The 23042-nt window shown below is 44.4% G+C and overlaps 2 long non-coding RNA genes across 2 annotated transcripts in view; one reads left to right on the top strand and one right to left on the bottom strand.

Annotated features, from left to right (window-relative positions):
- The window catches only part of LOC144825263 (uncharacterized), a 275307-nt gene that overhangs the window by 67029 nt on the left and 185236 nt on the right, over positions 1-23042 (bottom strand). The gene's annotated exons all lie outside the window — the stretch shown is intronic.
- LOC144825262 (uncharacterized) overlaps positions 13275-23042 on the top strand; it is a 394990-nt gene continuing 385222 nt past the window's right edge. Inside the window, exon 1 of the long non-coding RNA XR_013609361.1 lies at positions 13275-13376. This is a non-coding gene — a long non-coding RNA (uncharacterized LOC144825262). The remainder of the gene's footprint in view (positions 13377-23042) is intronic.

The raw sequence follows: 23042 nt of genomic DNA, 5'->3' as shown, positions 1-23042 counted from the left end.
CGACATCGCCATAGCCATCCCGGACGGCTACAAGAACATCCGAAAGGACCGCACCAACCAAACAGGAGGAGGCATCGCCATCGTCCATAAAAACACCATCCGCATCACGACCAGTTCCGACGACAACCTCGCAACCGCCAAACACCTTCACTTCCAGATTCACACCGACCCTAAGACCACACTCAGAGGCACCCTCATCTACAGACCCCCAGGACCCCGCACACAATTCAGCGAAGACATCGCAGACTTCATCAGCCCACACGCCCTCCCCTCCGAGGACTACATTCTACTAGGAGACCTCAACTTCCACCTGGAAAAGAACAACGACAGCAACACCACCACCCTTCTGGACAACCTCGCCAATCTCAGACTCAAGCAACTGGTAAACACCCCCACCCACTACGCCGGACACACGCTCGACCCAATCTTCTCCTCCAGCAAGTACATCTCCTTTAATCACGCCACAGGACTCCATTGGACGGACCACATCTGCGTTCACTTCAACTACAAAAAAAACACGACCCACAACCAATCCCCCGCAGAAACTGGAACAAAATTACCACCGACCAGGTCTTCACATCGCTTTACCAAAACCCTCCCGCCAAATCATTGGACCCAAATCAAGCAGCCATCAACCTCATGCAATGGATCACTCACTGCGCAGACGAATTAGCACCCTTGATAAACCATCTAACCAAGCAAGGTAGCAAAAAAGCCCCCTGGTTCAATGACGACCTAAAAAAATCCAAAAAGATCTGCCGCACCCTCGAGAAAGCCTGGCAAAAAAAAACAACCACTGACAACATGACCACCTTCAAGAACGCCACCCGCAAACACCACCAGCTGATCCGATCCACCAAGAAATCAGCATTTAAGGATCGACTCGACAACAACGCCCACAACAGCAAGGAACTATTCAACATCGTCAAAGAATTTACCAATCCCACCGCCGACACCAACGACATCACTCCATCTCAAGACCTCTGCGACTCTCTAGCCTCGTTCTTCCACAACAAAATCGCTGACATACATAACAGCTTTGGTGACCAGTCCACCCCCCTCACCTCCAAACCAAAGCCCCCCTCCGCCAACCGACCCATGTCCCCACCACATCTTCAACAAAGCAGACTCCATCATCGCACCCCATCTCCGAGATGTCACCAACTGCTCCCTCAACACTGCTACCTTCCCGGAAAGCTGGAAACATGCCGAACTCAGCGCTCTCCTGAAGAAACCCACAGCAGACCCCACCGAACTTAAGAACTACCGCCCCATTTCGCTCCTCCCATTCCCTGCCAAAGTCATTGAGAAAACCGTCAACAATCAGCTCGCCGCCTTCCTCGAATCTAACGGCTCCCTCGACCCATCACAGTCCGGCTTCCGAGCCAAACACAGCACCGAGACCGCCCTCATCGCAGCCACAGACGACATTCGAACACTACTTGACAACGGAGAAACAGCTGCCCTCATCCTACTGGACCTCTCCGCAGCCTTCGACACAGTCTGCCATAGCACCCTGATACAACGCCTCAGCAACGTCGGGATACAAGGAAAAGCACTGGACTGGATCATCTTGTTCCTCGCCGGAAGAACCCAGAAAGTCCGCCTCCCCCCTTTCAGATCAGAGGCCACCGAAGTCATCTGCGGGGTACCACAAGGATCTTCACTCAGTCCCACCCTCTTCAACGTATACATGAGCCCCCTCGCATCCATCGCGCGCCAACACAACCTCAACATCATCTCCTACGCAGACGACACCCAGCTGACCCTCTCCCTCACCAAAGACCCAAACACCGCCAAAACCAACCTACACGAAGGGATGCAAGAAGTAGCCGAGTGGATGAAGAACAGCCGTTTAAAACTGAATTCAGAGAAAACGGAAGTCCTCATCTTAGGATCATCCCCCTCCGCTTGGGACGACTCATGGTGGCCACCGGCCCTGGGCATCGCACCCAAACCAATGGACCACGCACGTAACCTGGGCTTCATCCTGGACTCCTCCCTCTCGATGACCAAACAAGTCAACGCCATCTCATCATCATGATTTAACATCCTACGTATGCTCAAAAAAATCTTCCGCTGGATCCCCACCGAAACAAGAAAGACGGTCACCCAAGCACTTGTCACAAGCCAACTGGACTACGGAAACACCCTTTACGCCGGAACAACAGCCAATTTACAGAAAAAACTCCAACGCATTCAGAACGCCTCAGCCAGACTTATCCTAGACATCCCCCGCCAAGCTCACATATCCGGTCACCTGAGAGACCTCCACTGGCTCCCCGTCAATAAGAGAATAACGTTCCGTCTACTCACCCACGCACACAAAGCCCTCTACGACCCAAATACCTCAACACGTGCCTGACCTTCTACACCCCCACCCGCCAACTACGATTGTCAAATCAAGCCCTCGCCGCGATTCCACGCATCCAAAGATCCACCATGGGAGGAAGATCCTTCTCCTACTCAGCGGCCAAGACCTGGAACTCTCTCCCCACCCACCTCCGCCTTACACAGAACCACCTCTCCTTCAGAAAACAACTCAAAACTTGGATATTCGATAAGTAACGCTTCCCCCCCCCCCCCCTCAAGCGCCTTGAGACCCTCTGGGTGAGTAGTGTGCTATACAAATTCTAACTTGACTTGACTTGACTTGACTTACTGGCATGAGGTCCCAGGTCACTGCTTCTCACACTCCCGCACATAAGACCCAGTGCCTGAGCTAGGTATAGTGGTAGTTTTCAGTAGCAGATAAGTGAAACTCCCTCTGACAGTGTTAGAAGGTGAGAATATTTCAGTTTTGGAAAAGATCTGAAATCGTAAGTCATCTCCCCCTTCCTCCATGCATCAAAGGGACCAGGTATCTGTGCAGGTGCGAACGTGGGATTGTAGTGGATGAATGTGAACGGGGACGGAAAGGTGGTCAAAGTGGAAGTCCTATGGATATCATCCCATATCTTAAGCGTTGTTTTCATAGGGGGGCCCAGGTAGACATTGGATGGGCGCTCCGCGATCCTAAATACACCTCCCCTCCACCGCCCTGTCCATGTGTAGCCAGTGTTTGTCAGACACACAGGCCGACCACTCTGTAATCACCCACAGCAGAGCAGTCTTGTAATATAGATGCATGTCTGGTAAATCCAGACCCCCCCCCCCCCTTTGGGAGACAAAGTTGTCTATATGGGAGTCGAACCCTGCAGCCCTGCCATATAAAGTGGATGATCATGGACTTTAATGTAGCAAGGAACCCTCAATCCAGCTCAATTGAGAGACCTTGAAAAAAGTACAAGAGTCTGGGTAAAACCATCATTTTAACCGCATGGATGATTCCTATACATGAAAGGTAAAGGGGACCACCCTAGGAGGACTGCCTTCAACTGTTGGAGAAAATGGGGGGGTAGTTAGCCCTAAAAAGATCCTAGAGTTTAGGAGTGATCTTTAATCCTAGGAATGGGATGTCTTTTTTGACCATTGGAAGGGAGTGGAGGTGACCAGGGATTCCATCTTCCTCTGCGGCAGTTTAAGGTTTAGAAAATACGATTTTGTTAAGTTGATCCGAAGTTCTGCCACTCACTCAAAATGTTCCAGCTCTACCAACACTGCCTCCAGGCATTACTCAGGAGCAGCTACTGACAACAGTATGTCATCAGTGAACAGGGAAAGGTTTTGCCTATCTGCCCTGAATGAGATGCCCTGAATGGCAGGTGTCATTCTTATTTAAGCTGCTAAGGGTTCAATGCTTAGGGCAAATAGCAATGGCTGGAGGTGGCACCCCTGTCGCGTCTCTCATTCTAGAGTAAACAAGTCGGAGCCCACCCTATTAACCAAGACCCGGCCACTAGGGCATGCATAATTAGCCCTAATCATGGTGATAAACCAGTCACAAAATCTGCATCTTTTCAGGCTGCAGAATAGGAAGAAAGCTTTCTCCGTGCAAGCAGGACATCTGGATAAGAATGTTTTTGCCTTCTCAACCAGGTGAAAGACCCTCTGCAAATTATCATGCGCTTGTTGGCCCTGGATAAAGCTGGACTGGTCCAAGTGTATCAATTCTGGCATGAGGTTTTCCAGGCTGCTGGCTAGGATTTTTGTAAATATCTTGGCATCTAGATTGAAGAGCGCTATAGGGTAATACGAGCTGCATAAGTGAAGATCGTACCCTGGCTTGGGTAGCACTGGGATAAGGTCTACCCCCATATAAGTAGTCACCATCCCAGAGTGCACAATCAAGTTGTAGAGCTCACCATTTGAGGGATCAGTTCTGCCCCAAATGTTTTGTAAAAATGAGATGTAAGCCCATCAGGACCGGTTGATTTATGTGGCTGTAGACTTGCTATGATCCTGAAGACCTCCCATGCAACCTATCGGCTCCACTGTGCATTTTTTACTGCTCACACCTTCGGATGCTCCACTTCCTCCATGTATTGGGTTTGCTCTGCCTCCTCGTACCTATCCGCCTTTTAGAGAGCTTTGTAAAAGTGGCTAAATGCTTGGACCTTTTCTAGTTCTGTAGATGCCCTTTCCCCTGGTAGTTTAATGTCCCCTATGTATTCTTGTTCCCTCTTGAGCTGCAATTTTTGGCTAGGTGTGAGCCTACCTTGTTTCCCTTCTTGTATTTTGTGCGTTTTAGTTGTAGAAGGGTAAGTTTAGCCCTAATATTATGAATAGTGTTGAGTTAGCCCCTAAATGCCGTCACTTTTCTCGGTACGATAAGGATATGGTGTCTGTTTTGGGCCTGCTCTGCCTCTTGCAGTTCTGCTTCCAGTGCTAACCTTTCTTCCTTTCTTGGGTCCTTTGCTTGTGTAGTGCTTTATGAAGGGAAATGCACCCACCCTGGATTACTACCTTGAAGATGTCCCAGTTGGTAGTCTTTGGGATAATTCGTAAGAAAATAATACTTGATGGATTTCTTCAGTTCATTGTCTTGTGCCAGCGCCGCAGGGAAGAACCACCATCTGTATTTTGGGGGTGCACCATCCAGGCTACGGTCAGTGTAACCGGCACATGGTCAGATATAGTGATCAGGTGAATAGAAGTAGCCTGTAACACTGAAACTAGGGTCTTTCCAATGAAGATGTGGTCAATTTTGAATATGACCTATGTGTGTGAGAGAGAAAGGTCCAGTCCCTAGTTGTGGGGCAGACCGTGCACCAGGCATCCACCAGGCCCATGGAGACAAATTCCCTTTTCAGAGCCTTAGAGAAGTTACTTGAGATCACCCTCTGTGTTTGAGTGCTGTCTAGGCCAGAGTCCCATGTGAGGTAAAAGTCACCCATTAAAAAGATCTCCCCCTCAGTGAACCCTACCAGCATCGACAGGGCACAGAAATGTGGCCTGATTAGAGTTAGGTGCATAGATGGAAGAGAAGGTACATAAGTGGCCATATATCCTACCTTTGAGCATAACTATCCATCCCTTATGAAAGAATATAGCCACCCCATTATGTTTAGTCGGAGCTAAGGATCCATATGCAATGAGGTGTGCCATGTGTCGCAGTCGGTGTTCTTCTGACCTTTTCATATGTCTTTCCTGTAGGGCTACCCCATTGTGTCTCTGGTATAAGAGGTATTACCACAATTTCTGCCATTTAGTGGGTGAATTAAGCCCCTTGGTATTCTACATGAGTACGGTGATAATCACAGCTACCTAAGACTTGGCGGTGTATGCCTTTGTGCCAGAGGAGTGCCACTCTCTCCTCTAGACCCCTCTATCTCGCTCCTCCAGTCATTTTGTCGTGAGATCCCCTCTCTCTTGCCTATGTATGCCTAATATGGAAATGTTGGTGTTGTGCACCTAGAACCAAAATAACAAAAAATCCTTAATCAAAACATTTAGGGTCAACATACCCCCAGAAACATTCCTCACATTACGAAAACACATTCTTGTAGATGTATTGGTCCAAACCCGCATGTGGCAAGCCAGATGGAATCTGATTGACTCACTATCTAGTCTCCAATATCAAAAATCATTAAGGAGTAGCCCCCCACCCTGCCTACAGATCACCAGCTTTGCTGTTGAGCGAAGTGTCATAGTCTGGATGCAGGTCAACTCAGTATCTCCATACTTGACCTTATGTTCTACTAGACACCCTGTGTCCAAGAAAGACTGCCAGGAGCACCTCTTTAGATCATGTTCAACTGTTTCCCTGGCTGCCCAGATAACATCCCACTTCTCTGTATCCCAAGCTTATTTCTTCTTTGGCTGCCTCGGACGGTTCTGTGTCAGCCACCTCTCTTCTCCACCATCTTCTGCGGTCTTCTCTCCTGAGCGATTTGGGGCACTCTTGATGAGCGAATCGGTGAGGGGCGGCAGGTCCAACACTCATGCCACTTTTGCATAGGTGGCGACATGGTAGTTTTTAATCTGGAAGGAGAAGGCGACTCTAAAAGTGATATTTTACATTGTCTTGCCTCAGCTTCTCCGTAACTGGTCAGAACTCTTGTCTGCGTGCCAGTGTCACGGGGGCCACATCCTGGAACAGGGAGCACCCGAGCCCTTGGAAGGAGACTTCCTCTCTTGATCTTGCTGCTTGAAGAATTACTCCCTCATCTTGAAGGAATGAAGCTTGGCTAGAACATCTCTTGGTTGTCTGCGTCATCCCTGGGATGGTGGTCACACCCTGTGGACCGTGTCTATTTTTATCTTCATGCCCCCCGCCAAGTACCTCTGCAAACAGGCCTGTGACAAATGCCTCCAAGTCTGTGCCCTCTGTTCCTTCCTCCAGGTTGCGTAGTCTAACGTTATCCCTCCTGGATCTATTCTTGAAATCTTCGCACTTCAGGGTGCTGGCCTGGAGTTGCTTGTGGAACATTTTGTCTGAGTCCTCCACCCAAGCCATTCTATGATCCCGCTCCTGCACCTTAGATTCAATGTCCAATGTGCGCATTGCCACGAGTCGACATCCTACTGCAAGGTTGTTAGTAAGGTGAGAAGTAACTAGAGACTCTATTCTTTTGGGCCTTTTTGAGTGGCATACATTCATTGGCATTGGTGGGTGCCTCCCCCTGATTTCTAATCAAGGCAGTGGTATGCGTGGGTGTCTACTTGTGGGATCGCGTGGTGCAAGACCGGATCTCCTGACTTTTGAGCTACTGAATCTTAGGGGGCGCGTTTGATGTAACTGGGCACGTTCAGGTTAATGTAGGAAGTCCGTGCTCATCTACCATGCTGGACCGCTTCTCTATTTTAGATGCCACTACTGTGTGCCTCCATGTGGAGCCCCCCCAGCGTGGGCAGGTGTCCCCCTAGCTCACCGACAGAGAGGGGCATTGCCGGACCCCATGGACCCCTTCAAGTTCCGCTCTACATATGCAGATGGTCCAGAGCACTCCTGTGCATGTTCCTTCACTTCTCACTGTGGGTCTAACAGTAGGTGATGCGCAACATCCAGTCCCTAATTTGGGTCTTGTCATCAGCCCTCACTTTGTACTAAAGGGGATAGTGTGGATGTGGTGGCCGTGGACCCGGGCCCTGGTGATTCAGGCCACCTCCTTTGCTCTTCTTGGGACACCACTCCCCACTGCGTGTGAGAGGGTGTTCAAGAATCCCCTTGCCTGTCTGGCCTAAAGGAAGTCTTTGCGGTGGCCGGCTGCCATGTTTGAGTCAAGCATGGTAGGAGCTGATCTAGCTTTGCAGAGCCTGCAGGTGCTTGTTCTATACGAGGGCTTAGCCTCCTTGTCTCGCCCCTCGCTTGTCATTCCCGTTGTCAATGGGGGACACTCACCAGCCCCTTGTGCTTGACCATCCGGGTGCCTAGTCATCTTAAGGGGTCACAATTTTGAGGTCAGTCATGAGTACCCGTGGACCGCTCCCCGTTCTGCAGTGGTCTCCCACTCTCTGGCTCCACGTCGCACTGCTGCCAACCATCAGGGCTGAATGGCACAGTTGGCAGTCGCCGCCCTGGCTTCTCAGGCCCCCAGCATCTCACTGTGTTCCACTAGGAGGTGACTCATCCTCAATTTACCCCACTACACCAACTGGATTTTTCATCACCTTACATGCCCAGCTGCACTGAGCCACGCCTGCCGCATTGGTCATTTCTTGCCGGTAGCGTCTGCTTCATGGCTGGGTCTCCCGGCCAAATCGCTAACATTTACTATTTGCACTCCAATCAGTGCAAGAATAGAGTAAAAGTTAGATTACGGAGGGGAAAAATTTACTATTCCCACTCCAATCTGCAACAGTAGGGACTGCTAAGGGGTAAAATTTGCTAGTCCCACTCCAGTCAGTGCAAGAGTAGAAAAAGTGTTGGATTGCGGAGGGGTAACAACAAAATAATGATATTTAATTGACGTTTCACCCCTTACACCTACAAATTCAACAGCTCACGCCTAATATATAACAAAAAATATTTTAATTACACAATTTACATTAGCTATCAATTAAATAATTATTATAAATTAACATTAATTAAATATTTTAATTAATTTCCTTCACACCATTTACCCATACAAAAACAACAAACTACACAAAATTTGAAAAATATTATATTACACAATTGACATAAATAATTAGAAATTAAATAATTAATTTGTAATTATTATAAATGCCTACTTCCCAACCTATACCCCTACAAACCTACAAAACCCACAACCTGCCCCTAAAACTTCCATTTTAAATTGAAAAATTGAAATATATTATAAAATATATAAAAATAATTAAAAATTGATATTTTGAATGTTGCTATTAACAACATAGATATTTTTTGTAATGGACAGTAACACTTTCTATTTTTTTAACATTGATAATACTTACCTTAAAATCAATATTTTTATCAACGATATTCTTACTAATGATATTTCTGTATGACGATATTTCCAACTCGATATTTCTGTAGGTCGATATTATATTTTTGATATTTTATCTAAATACCATGGGGCCAACAAGCCGGTAGCTATACAGAAGGCGAGAAGTAAGATTAGCAAAGAAATGAGGACCTATTGCAGGGAAAGAGGTATCAGTAGAGTTGAGCATGTAAAATTGACGAATGATGCGTCTGAATTTTTTACGTGGGGATAGAGTTAATTTGTCTTATTATGGGATGCACCTCTATTTTTTGCGTGTAGAGGACACACTGGTAAAAGCTTTGAATATGCACTGATGTCTCTCAAGGTGTGGTGGAAAACGTCGGGCAGAGACTTTATCTGGGTGGCAGTTGGCCGAGAGGTTGGCATGTGTTAGACAAGTTTATTGTTGTTGGCAGTGGCAATTCAGGCTGAAAAAGAACGGGTACACAAGCTCATGCCTGGACGAGGCAGGAAGTTTAAGGTTCATTTGGAAGTGAAGCTGGTTAGAGGTTAATAGTTGCAGTAAAACTGTGTGGGAGAATAACGGTCTTAATTGCTGCAGATCAGCCTGGGAGGAGGTAGAGGCTTGCAGGTTTAAGTTTTGTTGGGGGAAGGGACATTTAGGGTGAGGGTAGTTTTACATATTTGTATAGGGAGGTTTTAGTTTTGTAAGGCAAAGGTCCAGGGTTTAAAAATGTGATGTGCACCTGTTTCAAAAAAGCGCCTATTTTTACACATATTCAGTGCTAGTGGTCTGTGCTGCTCCTCCTGTTTCCCAATAATATTTTACAAGATACAATTATAACTTTTTAGTCTGACAAAAGGCCAAACAAATCTTGCAATGAAATATTCTAATTAATTCAAGTTTTATCAATTAATTATTCAAAAACAAATACAGCCACAGCCAACACATGTTTTGTGGCAAAACAACTGCTTTTTCAATGCTCATATGAAAAGGGAACGGAATCATGTCTTCTGAATCACATTAATAAAGTTCCAAACGTGTCTCATAATCAGAGACTGATAAGATGTAATTTCACAAGTCCTTCATATATTGGTGTTCTAAAAGCTTCCCATTAAAATGACCCTCCCATAATTAAATAACTGCCAATTCCATTAAAATCATTTGGAAATGGGTGATCCCTGCATGCGTGTAGTCAATAAAGGATAAATATTTTGCAACTGTGCTTCGGTTGCAAATCATTAATTCACACCATTCGGTATTTGGAAGAGATACTCCGACCAAATACTGAATTGATATTCTTTTGTAAAACCAAATTGCAATTCAGTGAATTGGCAAATCAGTCTATTTACGAATGCAAAAACCTTAGTACATCTGGCCCCTATGTCCAGTACCAGTGAGTTATGTTGGAATATCTGTTAGACACGAAGCTGAAGACATTTCCTTTTTTAGTGCTCATTGATATAGTTATTATCGCTAAAGAGAGGAGATGCGGTATGGTGATTAAATTATTTTGTCCTGTGCCTTGATCCCCTTATATTTTGAATTCCAAATTGGCCCAATACAATAAAGACTGCTTTTAGCAAATTTTGCTTTTAAGGCATTAGCACTTTTTATGATGAGACCTGCACATTAACTTAGAAAATAGAGTCAGAATCCAAGGCGCTGCTCCCGAAAATGATAGGACTGCATGGTGGTGATCTCATGACTAGGGGTGGGGGGAACTCCATGGAATTCTGGAGAGCTACAAGATTCCAAGGAACTCCACCAATGGGTGGACATTATGCAGATAAATTCTGCCATGTGGCGATTGTTGGGATTTGGGCAGAACTCCACAGTAAAGAGTAAGGTGGAGTGGCCAAAATTCCACCAATTCCACAGGCATAACGGAACATTCCTCCCACTCCTACTCATGTCATGATAGCATACAGTGACTGGAACCTATATGTAGCTAACCACCGGTGTTATACACTTGACCATTTCTGTTTCACTAATAAGAACACACAAGCTAGTAAACTTCTTTCCTTGTACAAGGAAAACGTCATATGATGACAGACTGAAAACAGGTGATGACTGTGGTTTCCTGGCATTTATTCTCCTGTGAAAAAGATCTAAAATCAGAACTAATATGGTCGACTTCATGCAGAGGCTTTAACCCCTTATTTAATCAGTACTCACTGGAGGTAGAAAGAGAGCACCTCATTTGCAAGCCCACCTGTGCTATTAAAGAGACATGCACCTTTTAATGCTGTAGGTTATTTCCTTTCTCAAGACACTGCTTGAGACTAGGGTGACCAGCTGTCCGTAATTACCACAGACAGTCCATAAATTTGGGTTAATGTGATTTGTCCATGAAGGATGTTTGACAGGCCACATTTGTCGGTAAGTTTAGCCTTCGTGCTTAGGGACAAACTTTAACTCCAACAGTTGAGATGAATCAGCTGAAGCAGAAGGGAGGAGGTCTCCTGTGCAATGATCCAGAGGGAGGGGCACCCAGGGTGCTGGGCTGCTTCAAAGAAATGTAAATGTGGGCAACTGGTTAATCTGTGCACGTAAAGGCTGTTTGAATGCCGGTAAAGGTGTTAATTGGTAGATTTCACTTTAAGCTGCCTGAAGTGAGAGGTATTGTTAGGGTGTTCCAAGCTGAGCTGTGAAGTATGTGCTTCTAATGGACAGTTGTGAATTTGTTTGCGCTAGATGAAATCTGCATATTCCCAAAATGTACACTTTGAAGTCACTTTTTTGTCTTTAACCTAACTTCATTTCAGCATTTTTTGGCAGCCAATTTAATGTGCAATGCAAATTTGAAAAGGTTCTTTCTGTGGGGGGCAGGGACCTATTAGCACTAAAAATACACAAGTCACTAATCCCTGCTAACCAAACAATTTTCAATTGCATGTGCCTCTGGCTGCCCACATATACATTTAAGTGACCACATTAATGAGCGGAGGTTTTATAATATAAAATAGTGCACAGTGGAGAAGTGTGGCTCAATGGTTAGAGCGGTAGACCCTGATGCAGAGGTCTGGCCCGGGACCTGGGTTCAATTCCCGCCTCGGCGGGTCTTGGGCTCAATTTCCTCGGACCTGTTAATTCTCGCCTCGGTGCCTATTCTAATCATGGGTCCCACTCTGCAACTCTGGGCAATAGCTTTCTTAATCTCCACAATGGCCCCACCAGCGCTGGGATGCCTGGCTTCACCTTGGGGGTGCCCAGGAGTGGATATTTCACAAGGATAAGCCAGGAAGGGTTCCACAGCGGTATGCGTTACAGCGCCAGGACACACATGGGTATTAGTGCGCTTTACAAGTACAAATTACATTTACATTTACATTTACATTTACTTCTCACTGACTAGTTCAACTTGCATATATTTTTCATTTAAGGTGTTCATTATTTTTTATGCAGTTAGCTGATTGTGAACAATCAATAAAATAGTGACTGAATATTTTGCTGTCTTTAGCCACACATCTGATTCAGCCTCCACGCTTATTGACCCCATCCCAATTGCACCCAGGATCACAGTATCCATACTTTTTGTAATGCACTTTGTCTTCTGCATTGACTAAAAGTATGAGAAAGCCTGTTTTTATAACTACAATTGCATGGTAATCGTGTCAAAATGTTCTACTACAAGCAACCACCACCGCAAAATAATCAAGAACATTGGCCTCTACTCAGTATGAAACCTGATTTCAAAGGTCTATTTGAAAACGCTCCCATCTTTGCCTATACTCGAGGTCCAAATGTAAAAGATTTGCTACCTAGACCAGTAGATCCTACTGAAACTACCACTTACAAAGGCCTACAACCATGTTACAATTATAGCAATTGCCACAATTCCATACCTGGCAACACCATGAATCACTCCATGAAAGGAACGAACATCAGGCTTCGAGTAAATGCTACATGTAATACAGCCAACGTTACTTACTTACTTAAATGTCCGTGTGGCCTATGTTATGTGGGTCACACAGAGAGAAAAATCCGCATTCGGATCTTGGAACATAAAAGCAATATTAGAACGAGGAATCCAAAATCACTGTTGCTATGCATTTTGTTGAAAAAAAGCACAACATCTGCCAACTGAAATTCATGGTCCTGGAAGTGATTGTCCAAACAGAAGGTGGTAACAACAAAAACAAACTCCTACAAAGAGAAAATTACTGGATACGTTTTCTATGCACGATGCAGCATTATGGGCTTAATGACAGAATGGAATTTCTTTACTATCTTTAATCTATCTGCTTTAACAGTGTCTCTTTAGATATTATGCTTTTGCTAATTGCAGCGATTTGTACCATTTCCATGTATACGTTTTTTCATGCTCATAATAACACTTTCTTTATCATGCATGGCTCTACCAAGCACGCATTCACTATGCCCATGGCACCTCACATTACTTTTTCTGTTACTTTTAGTTAGCCCTTCATAGTTAACAAACGCGACCGTTCTAAGATGGCGTCCACTTTTTGTACATGATTTCGAGTCATTCATTTATGTTTATGAATTGGAGTCCTCCTGTCATGGACGAGACTTTTTGACCGCGTTTTCAATCCGGGCTCAGTTTTTGATCGGAACTAACCACCCTGTATGACAAACATCACGCTTCCACTCTCTACACTCCAGTAAGTACCTCGCTTATGAGGACCGATATATCTGGTTATTTACAATTTGTTGCAGCTTTTCATTTATATTACCGCTCATGGCATTTTTTCGATATATGACGACTGCTTTGAACTTTGCTGCAACCGTGGGCATTCTCTTTCACTCGTTTGTTTCAAACGAACCACTCTCGCATGTTTTCTCGATGTTCACCAGAAAACCGACCCTTTTGTGTAACCCGTACATTAGCATGTACGTCTCACGGACTATACCGCCCTAGTGTTCACGTTCTATGTTTGTTCGCAATTAAGACTTTTAATCTGCACCTTTGAGTCACTAGTGACTAACTTCAAGCACAATTCAATTGTCCCCACGTAATGGAACTGGATCACACCATCGCATGACTTGTACCAGTCCACCATCTGATGCATACTAATTATATGATTATGCAACATGGTCTCATTTTAACATGCATGGAGTTTAACACCACGTAACTCACATATACAGTTTCTAGATTGTTTTGAAGGCCTTCCTATAAGGATTGCATATTTCTGTTTTATTTTTAGAATATTCCCCTGATGAAGGGCACAGGCGATGTCTGAAATGCATTGGGATGAACAGGAATATTGGATGGATACTTGTTTGTATCACTGATGATTTGGTTGCCTAGTCAATGAAGATTATCAAGATGAACTTTATCACGAACATATATTGGCATGAAAAATAATGTCATATTGATGACAGTGAATGGTCATTAAACAGTAAACAGCAAACTTTGTTCAAGTCTTAAAATTTGATTTACAAGCCTGAACCTTCCGTGGTCTCTAGCGCTGGGCCCTGGGGAACAGCTCCTCTGTAGGAGTTGCAACATAATTAACACTATCACTTGACTATCGCACAGGCAGAGTTTGCCAGGAATCATCATGGAGGGCCTTGCTGATTTTAGGAATTGTTCTGTCTTGTTCTTCTTTCCCTTATTCACACCGTTCTTAGCTAGGACCCTTTGAACCAGTAGCTATGGCGCTCCTGTCTGATCTCGATTTCATCCTGCTCTTTAGTTCTCTGTTTGGTGATTGGGTTCCCAGTTTTAAAATAGATGTAGACTCTCTGACGTAGACTCTAATGTAGCAGTCGGGTCTTCTTGGTGCTGTGAGTCTATAGACAAGTTGTGGATGCCTCACATTCTAACATTAGGCACAAGACTGTCACCCACACCATCTGCTCTGCCTCATTCATTTTTTTAGGGTTTGATGTCTAGAAGAGAATAAGATGAGCAAAATGTGAAAAATCACTTACCTTTATGTTTCCCAAACTGTTTGCCATGGGTATTGAAATGTCTAGAAACATATTCTAAATGTTGCTGTTGCTTTCTCTACAGGAATGATCGGGTACATTTGGGATGGGGAGATGCCCTTTACACCACAATAAAGGGTATCAATTTACTGTTGAACAAGGACATAATGCATCATCTGAATGTAGCAGACTGAGGGGCAATCTCATACAGCAATGGCATAAAAATTATAAATAAGTGAAATATAGACAATCGTAAATAAATGCCTTGATTAAGTACTTGGGTATGGTCACACCTCGGATGTGTCTGTAAAATTGAACTTTGGGCCTGAATTTTTTTCCTGAATTTTGTCCCATTGCCATGAATTTTTTACATCAAAGTCCTTTATTTGTCTCTATGCCAGGTGGTCACCCTACTTGAGACTGAACAGAGGTATATGCATAGTCTAGTTCTGTCACTTGCTTTTTCAAAGACCAATTGAGGCTTTATTTCAACATCCTCTGCACTGGATTTGCTTTTGCCAAAATGGTATACCCAGCAAATTCAAATTTCCTTTGCCAATGACTAGAAGTAATTCATGTAGCTGTGCCATGTGATCCTTATCTTGCCAACACTGACTATTAGAAGATTAGCTGCCCATAGTTTCAATAAATCAGGCCTTTTTAACTTAATAAAGAAAAAGGAAACACAAACTAGGGTCATAACATGTCCCCGACCGTTTTTACACAGTCTCCTTAAGTTCTTCTTAAAAAAGACAAAGGTCTGCTGTACATTTCTGGGTTGAAAAAACGGCCTAAAAGGATAACTTGTGCCATTTTTTGTCTGTAGTTATTTAATGCACTGCTTTATGAAACAGCTGCTGGAGCATAAGATCTTCACACTCTCTCATTATAGTCCATGAAAATAAATGGGTATTCTCATGCATGCTCAAATAATGCTGACTCTCCTTAGACATTCATTCACAGTTTTGCAGAATTCTGTGGGCCTCATTTATGAGAAATGACGCATCGATGCATGAAAGCAGCGATGCGTCACTTCTCAGTGCGCACTCCTTGCGCAATACCTGATGCGTCATATTTACTGTATGATGCATAATGTCGCACAGCGCCAAGACGCCCACGGGTATAAGCAGCGCTTTAGAAATGTTAAAAATAAATAAATAAATAAATGAGTTACAGATTTGTCCGTATTTCTGACGTATCTGTATGGCGCAAAAGTAACGCATTGCTGGAGTATGTCACAAAAGTGACGCAACCCCAGCAATGTGTCCTTTCACATGGGGCAAGCCCCATGTGAAAGGGCTTGCATCAGTCTTACGCCTGCTGTGAGGCATGCGTAAAATTTTGACGCATTTGAGTCCTAGAAGTGGCACAGTGAAATCTGGTAAATTTCACTGCGTCACTTATATGACCTTTCCTGCGTGGGAACACCTCCCCCCCGCATACATATACCTGGCGCAGGTATAATGTTGCGCAGGGGTTTCCAAAGTGATGCATCTACCTAGATGCGTCACTTTGTAAATGTGGCGCAACAAGGCACATTTTTTACACTGCTGGTGCGTCACAAAAAGTGATGCACCAGTGGTGCAAAAGTGACGCAAGGGCTCACAAATGAGCCCCTGTGTTTTTATTACACCCAAATGAATAATGATCTCCAAGGCTAAGGTATTTCACATACCGGAAATACCTCTGCTCCCTACTATCACAGAGAAAAATAAGCAACTCACTGCAACTTTTTCAGCACCTATTGAAGCTTTTCTGCATATTTACATTGCTCATTTTCTGCAGGTTACACCTGTAGAAATGTTCAAGGAAATCTTGGAGGGGTTCGGTGTTACCCGTAAAACCTGGAATTTCCTTCGCAGAGCTGACTGCTGCTTGCGCCAAAATTACTACCTTGTGTCTGTCCAAAACATGTTTTGGTTCCATAACTGATTTCAGTCCTTTTTTCTGTGGAGGGGAACTTCAACATGTTAGTCATTTATGGAGGGAGAGGACCCTTGATGGCGCTTACATTGTCAGCAGTCACGTAAAAATAAAAGCAGTCAGAGAAGTGCATTCCAAACATCCTCTTTGGCAGGCTTGATACTGAGCCCTTCACCAATGCTTATTTACACACAAATTGGAATAGTTAGTGGCTGAACATTCAAGGCTTCTCAGTACTTACTGGGTCGGATCAAAACTTCAGATTTTTCCACTGAAAATTTTCGGCAGGTCAAATCATCAAACATGTATTTGGGGGAAAGGTGCAGTAAATGCTAGTACATGTTTTAGTGGACCTGAGAGAAATTTCCATTACGCTGGCATAATCTTGTGAAATGTGAGGAAATCTACTCTTGTTATGTGAAGTTCCCAAAATGGATCAGTTACACCTCATTGCATAATTATTCCTCATTTATGGTAACAAATTTCCCTCAGAAACAATGTGAAGGACTGGACTACAAGCGCACTTGTGTTTTTGCAATATTTTTATACTTCAAACTAAGGGGCATATTTACAAGTGAAGTCGTGGAGAGAGGCGTTAGCCTTCCTGTCCTAACGCCTCACTCCGCCTCTTCAGAAACGCAGGGCTGCACCATATTTACAAGAATATGTGTTTCCCTCTGCGCTGCCTCTATCTTTAGCTGCCTAGCACCAACGCAGGCACCTTTGCACCATAGTGCAAGGGTGTCTGTGTGCAGGGGAAGATTGTTTATGTGTAGGAAGGCCCCCCTTCCGGCACATAAACAATATTTCAATACTGGTTTGTAACTTCTATGTGTGCTTCTATGTGTGCTACTTAATGCAGCACACACTGAAGTTGCAAAACGGCATTTAAAAAAAAAGATATAGTTTATGTGCAGGTAGGGGGACCTTCCTGTACATAAACAATCATTGGCCTTTTGCTGTTTTCATGTGTGCTGTACAACGCTGCACAAATGAAAACAGCAAAAACTAGGAAAAACGAAACATTTCTCCTTGTTGCGCCAGGGTAAGACCAGGTTTTCCCTGGTCTTAATTCTGGCGCTGCCTCCTATTTACACCGCCCTTGTAAATAGGGGGCAGCGTCAGAATCAATGGGTGTTGTGGTCGAATGACCAAAGCAACACCCATTGCCCTCCCCTTTCATGCTAAGCATAGGTTGAAAAGGGGGCCTTATTCACAAGGCAGCATTAAGCCATGTTAAGTGGCTTAACTCTGTCTTATAAATGAGGCGAAGCCCTATCACCACAGGAACGTCGTAAAAAGTGACGTTTCCGTGGCGACCGGGGCTTGTAAATATGCCCTTAAGTCCTCACTGTCCAAAATGGACTCTAAGATGCATTTCGGGCTAAGAAAGATAGCACTAAATTGCGAGTTTGTAATTTGAAAAGTTTTGCCATATTATGCAACATACAATTTTGAACATTTCACACACCCCTAACTTTTGTGTGGAAAGCATCAAACCCACGGTGAGCCACATGTTTGGGGCAAACTCGGAACCCCAAGGCAACGGTTTTTAATGAGTGCAATAAATAGCTCCTATCCCTCTGGGCCTCTCCTCATCAAGGCCATAGTGTCTGCAAACGACCTTCCGTCAGAACAGAGATGACATTTTGTGGAGTCACATTTCTATCACAATGCAGTTAGGGGGGCCTTCTTAAGTCATTTTCTTACACTATGAGAGCAAAGCAATTACAATACTAAATATATGCGTTCAAAGAATGTGCATATTAGGTTGTGTATTGGGCACAGAACTGGACATTTTAAAGCTTAGATTCATCTGAATAGGGCGGTCCTATTGCCCTTGTTGGAACACAGACATGCTGCACCTGATCACAAAACAATCACAGTCTAATGCCAATGTTTGCCTAAAGCGAGTCATACCCTTCTTTGAAACAAGTTGCACCTTACAGCTTTCTTGCAATATTAAGTATGCTGAATTATTCCACAACAGGAAATCGCAAATCAGAACGAGACTGTGAAGACACGGAAGCCTATGCATCCTACTTCAAACGTTGGGGACACAAAAGAAAACACAACCTCGTAATAAAAAAAAAAAAAAAAAAATATATATATATATATATATATATATATATATATATATATATATATATATAAAATATATAATTTTTTTAAATATTTTTTTTGTGGGGGGAGAGGGGGGTGAATTGAAATATCTGTATGACCAGCCTCTACGTATTACAAACAAAATTAACCAAACCGGTCGTCTCGTGCTCTAAGGCCAAGATTAACGCTGTTTCACTTTCGATGGGATTTCTACATTCTGTGGCAAACATCCTCAAATATTGGGCCTATGTACGCTCCAGGCGACGGGCTCTTTGTTAGCTGATGTTACTCTCACTCCCAGTCTAAAGTGTTTTTTCCCACAGTCTTCTGGCAGGCCATAATTACTCTCATCATAACACCTTTTAAGCCGCACAAATAACGCGGGCCTGCCCGACCTGCTCGCTTAATAACAAGGACCCAGTGTATCTGGAAGGCATTTTTTTCTCATCATTTAAATTAATCAGGGAAACACCTGCCCCTCCTTCCCTGAAGGGGGACATGACCCGGCTTGTCTTTTCCTGAAAATCGCATTTTCAAGATCTTTCCCACGCAACGAGTCCATGGAAACACCTGTCCGGTTTTGATTTTTCAAACTGGAATATTCATGAGCTATCCGCGACGTGGCAAGTGTCCTCAATCCCCCGGGCATTGTGTAAACAACCAGGGAACGAGACTGCCTTTCTCTAGCATCTGTAGGTCTGAAACAAAAAGGAGCGTGTGACATTTCTGAGCCGCGAGAGTGTCGCGCAGAACTGCAAGGCGAGGTGATGATCAGAGGCGAACTACAGGAGTGAGGCTGGGTAGAAAGCGCCTTCCTGGAGCTGCAGTAGCAAGAAGAGAGCAGTGCAGGCCGCTGCGTGCTTGCAACTCATTTGGAAGGCCACATTCAGCCCTAGGCCGGTAAATATCTGTAAGATATGGGAGACCCAGGACCCACCCCTTCTTCACCGTGGTGGAAGTGCATTAAACAGGCATTTGCAATGCAGTCGGTCTAGCCTTTGGGATCTTATGTGTATTTTGCTATGAAGCACATTAGCCTAGGTGCTGAAATATCTACTGTTCTTTAACATGGAGGGAAAGTAAGAACCAAACTGTGTAACAGGCCAGGTATGGGAACACGTAGAGAGAAATATTGCCTTTCAGATGGAAATGGTATAGTCCAAAGCTCAGTTTTTAATATATAAACAGGGCCTTTGGTGGTCATATCACTCAAAATATGAGATTTTATAAAAATGTTATTGTCTAGGGGTGCTCTTGGAAGACAATTTCTATGGACTGGAATCTAGAGAATGCTAATTTGATTCTGGTATTTTACTGACCTCTGCTGGTCGTTTTCTATCAAAAAAGTTCAATAGAGGCAGTTGCTAGGAAAAAAAAGCCCCTCAGCAGAAGGCAATTCTGTTATTTTACTGACCTCTGCTGGTCGTTTTATATCAAGACAGTTAAATAGAGGCAGTTGAAGAGAAAAAAAGTTCCTAAGCGGAAAGCAGACAATTCCTAGGGCTCAACTCCAGTGCCCACAAAATAAATACACATATAAGTATATACTAAAGTATATATATGAAAGTATATACTAAAGTATATAAAAGAGGTCTTGAATGCTCAACCTAAAAACGTATGTAAGCTGTGGCGCTGTACACAAAAGGGGTGGGTGAGTGAGCATGGGGGCAGGGTCAAGTCGTGGCTAAAAAACAACATATTCTGCAACCTTTTTCACTAGAGTCCCGTAGAACTGAATCCAGGTTGGTGCAGTGGAGAACAATGGCTTGTGTATGTTTTGTGCTTCAATGTCCCAGTTTGTGACAGAAAGCACTGTGAATATGTAAATGATTATTTTAAACTTGAATTACACACAGTCTAAGATGTGCAGAAAGGTTTAAGATGTGCTATATCACACACGCACAGGCGCGGGAGATGTATGAGCTGGGACCGGGTCAGTTCCTTTAGTATGAAAAAATTGTGCAGGTGTCAAAAGACCTTTGGCCCACATTCCCGGATGAACCCCCTGTACCCCAGATACTACAGACGTTGATAATGATGGCTAAAGGCCACAGGTTGATATGACATTTATATAGGGCGATCAGGGATGACTGAGTGAACGGTTGCTACCAATCCATGCGAAATGGGAGGCACTGATGGGCAATCAGCTTACTGAAAAGGACTGGGTCAAGATCCATGAAGGGGTCAAACAAACGAGTGCTAATACGCGGTTTAAATAATACAATTTAATTTTGTCCATCTAACGTATTTGACCCCGAAACTGCTGACCAGGATTTACCCGGAAAGGTCAGGGCAATGCCCTAGGTGTGGAGAGTCAGAGGATACGTTCATACACACGGCGTGGTAATGCCCTGAGTTCCAGGGGGTTTGGGCAACAGTTCTGGAGGCATTGAGGGGTGCAACAGGGTGGGGGATAGTAGGAGAGATTCGAGTGGTGGTGCTAGGACTGTTGCCTCGACCTAAAAACAAGAACCTCAGTTGGAAGCTGGTCCTTTTGGGGCTGGTACTCACAAAGTGGGGGCTAGTCATATCATGGATGGGTCGACGTCCGCCCAGCTTGTCACAATGGGTACGGGATGTGCAAGAATGGGCGATTGCGGCGGTGATGAGAAACTAGAAGACGATATACAGGCTTGGAGAGCAATGGTGGTGGAGCTGGTAGCCGGGCGAACAGATGGAGCAGTTAGAGACATAGCGGGGGAGTATACACTCAAGACATGAGGCGGACAATACCGAGGAGCTTAGAGAGGCAGCGTAGCACAGTACTTTTGGAGGGGGCTAAGAAGGAGTAGAGACGCTCCCACATAAGGTCACATAAAATCGAGGTGTCACACCAGACATGACTGGGGGGGCGGAGGGGGAATTGTGTTTGGGAAGGGGGGTGGAAGGGTATTAGGTTGGCTGACTCGTAGTACAGAAGCCTGGGGGGCATGGGCCATAGCTGGGATCCGCGAGATTGTTCAGGATCAAGGCATCACATTTAAGATACAGGAAGGGGGGGGGATGCCGAACTCGGATGAAGCTTGATGCTGTTGTTCTTGGGCTGCGGCCGAATATATTTGGAATGTGAATAAGCAGCATTGTATGCATATGGATATGGCACATGTTGCTGTTTATGGGGTTTGTTTGTACAAAAGATCAATAAAGATATATATTTAAAAAAAGATGAAAGAGTGCTTCCAAAAAATGGATTTTAGTAAAACCCACACTGTACAAAATTGTCCATTGAAAGCACACACTTCACAGCTCAGCTGATAACTCCCTTGCAATGAAAGTCAAGATTGAATTGTGGGAAACGCACTTGTTGAGTGTTCAAATGTCATATATTTACAAAGTCGGTGGTGCTGCTGGAGTTAACCCCCTGGGCCAGGGGTGTTGAAAATGTATAACTCGCGTCACTACCCTCGAGAGTGACGTCCCTCCGGCGCACTCACAGGTGTATGTTCATTGGATTCATTCAAGAAGTGCTTTCTCTTGTTACGGCGTGCGACTATATTCCGAAGATGCCTGTGGTGATGTGTTCGGTGCACTAATAGGGTGAATAAGGTCATGTGATACCTCACGTGGGTAAACCCTCTCCGATAGGTGATTGCTAGGTTGTTCCTGTGTGTCGACAGCATTAGTTTTTTTTAACCATGCAAAAATAAACTTTATATAGAGTAGTGTAACCGGGGTAACACTGACGCATGAGCGCGAGGTATGTGAAGGAGTGCGTCCAAATACGAGGTAACGTGTAGAGACAATGCGCAATACCTACTCAGACTTGAATTATATTGGATGCACCGTTTGTCCTCGGTACAGCCCAAGGGGCTGAATGAACGTTTGGAATTCAGCTGCTACCTATGAACTGTATACACTGATGAACTTTTTTCATTATTATTATTAGTATTTTCATTTAATTCTCAATGATGATTGTTCCCTCCTCATATTTGATCTTAAAATTTATGTGCAGCATATTTCACCAAATACATTGTCCCCTGACACACCCTCTACTCGAGCACACGTTCCCTCGTATTTGGACGCACTCCTTCACATACCTCGCGCTCATGCGTCAGTGTTACCCCGGTTACACTACTCTATATAAAGTTTATTTTTTCTTGTTTAAAAAAAACTAACGCTGTCGACACACAGGAACAACCTAGCAATCACCTATCGGAGAGGGTTTACCCACGTGAGGTATCACATGACCTCATTCACCCTATTAGTGCACCTAACACATCACCACAGGCATCTTCGGAATATAGTCGCACGCCGTAACAAGAGAAAGCACTTCGATCCAGCTCACCCCACACGAACTCCCGGTAAGCACAGTTACGATACTTTTTCATAGTGCACTAGAGTATAACTCGCAAAGTCAGTACGGCACTGAC

This window comes from Lissotriton helveticus, chromosome 3_1 (assembly GCF_964261635.1).
Source record: "Lissotriton helveticus chromosome 3_1, aLisHel1.1, whole genome shotgun sequence".
Classification (NCBI taxonomy): domain Eukaryota; kingdom Metazoa; phylum Chordata; class Amphibia; order Caudata; family Salamandridae; genus Lissotriton; species Lissotriton helveticus.
This window is presented reverse-complemented; position numbering and strand designations above follow the sequence as displayed.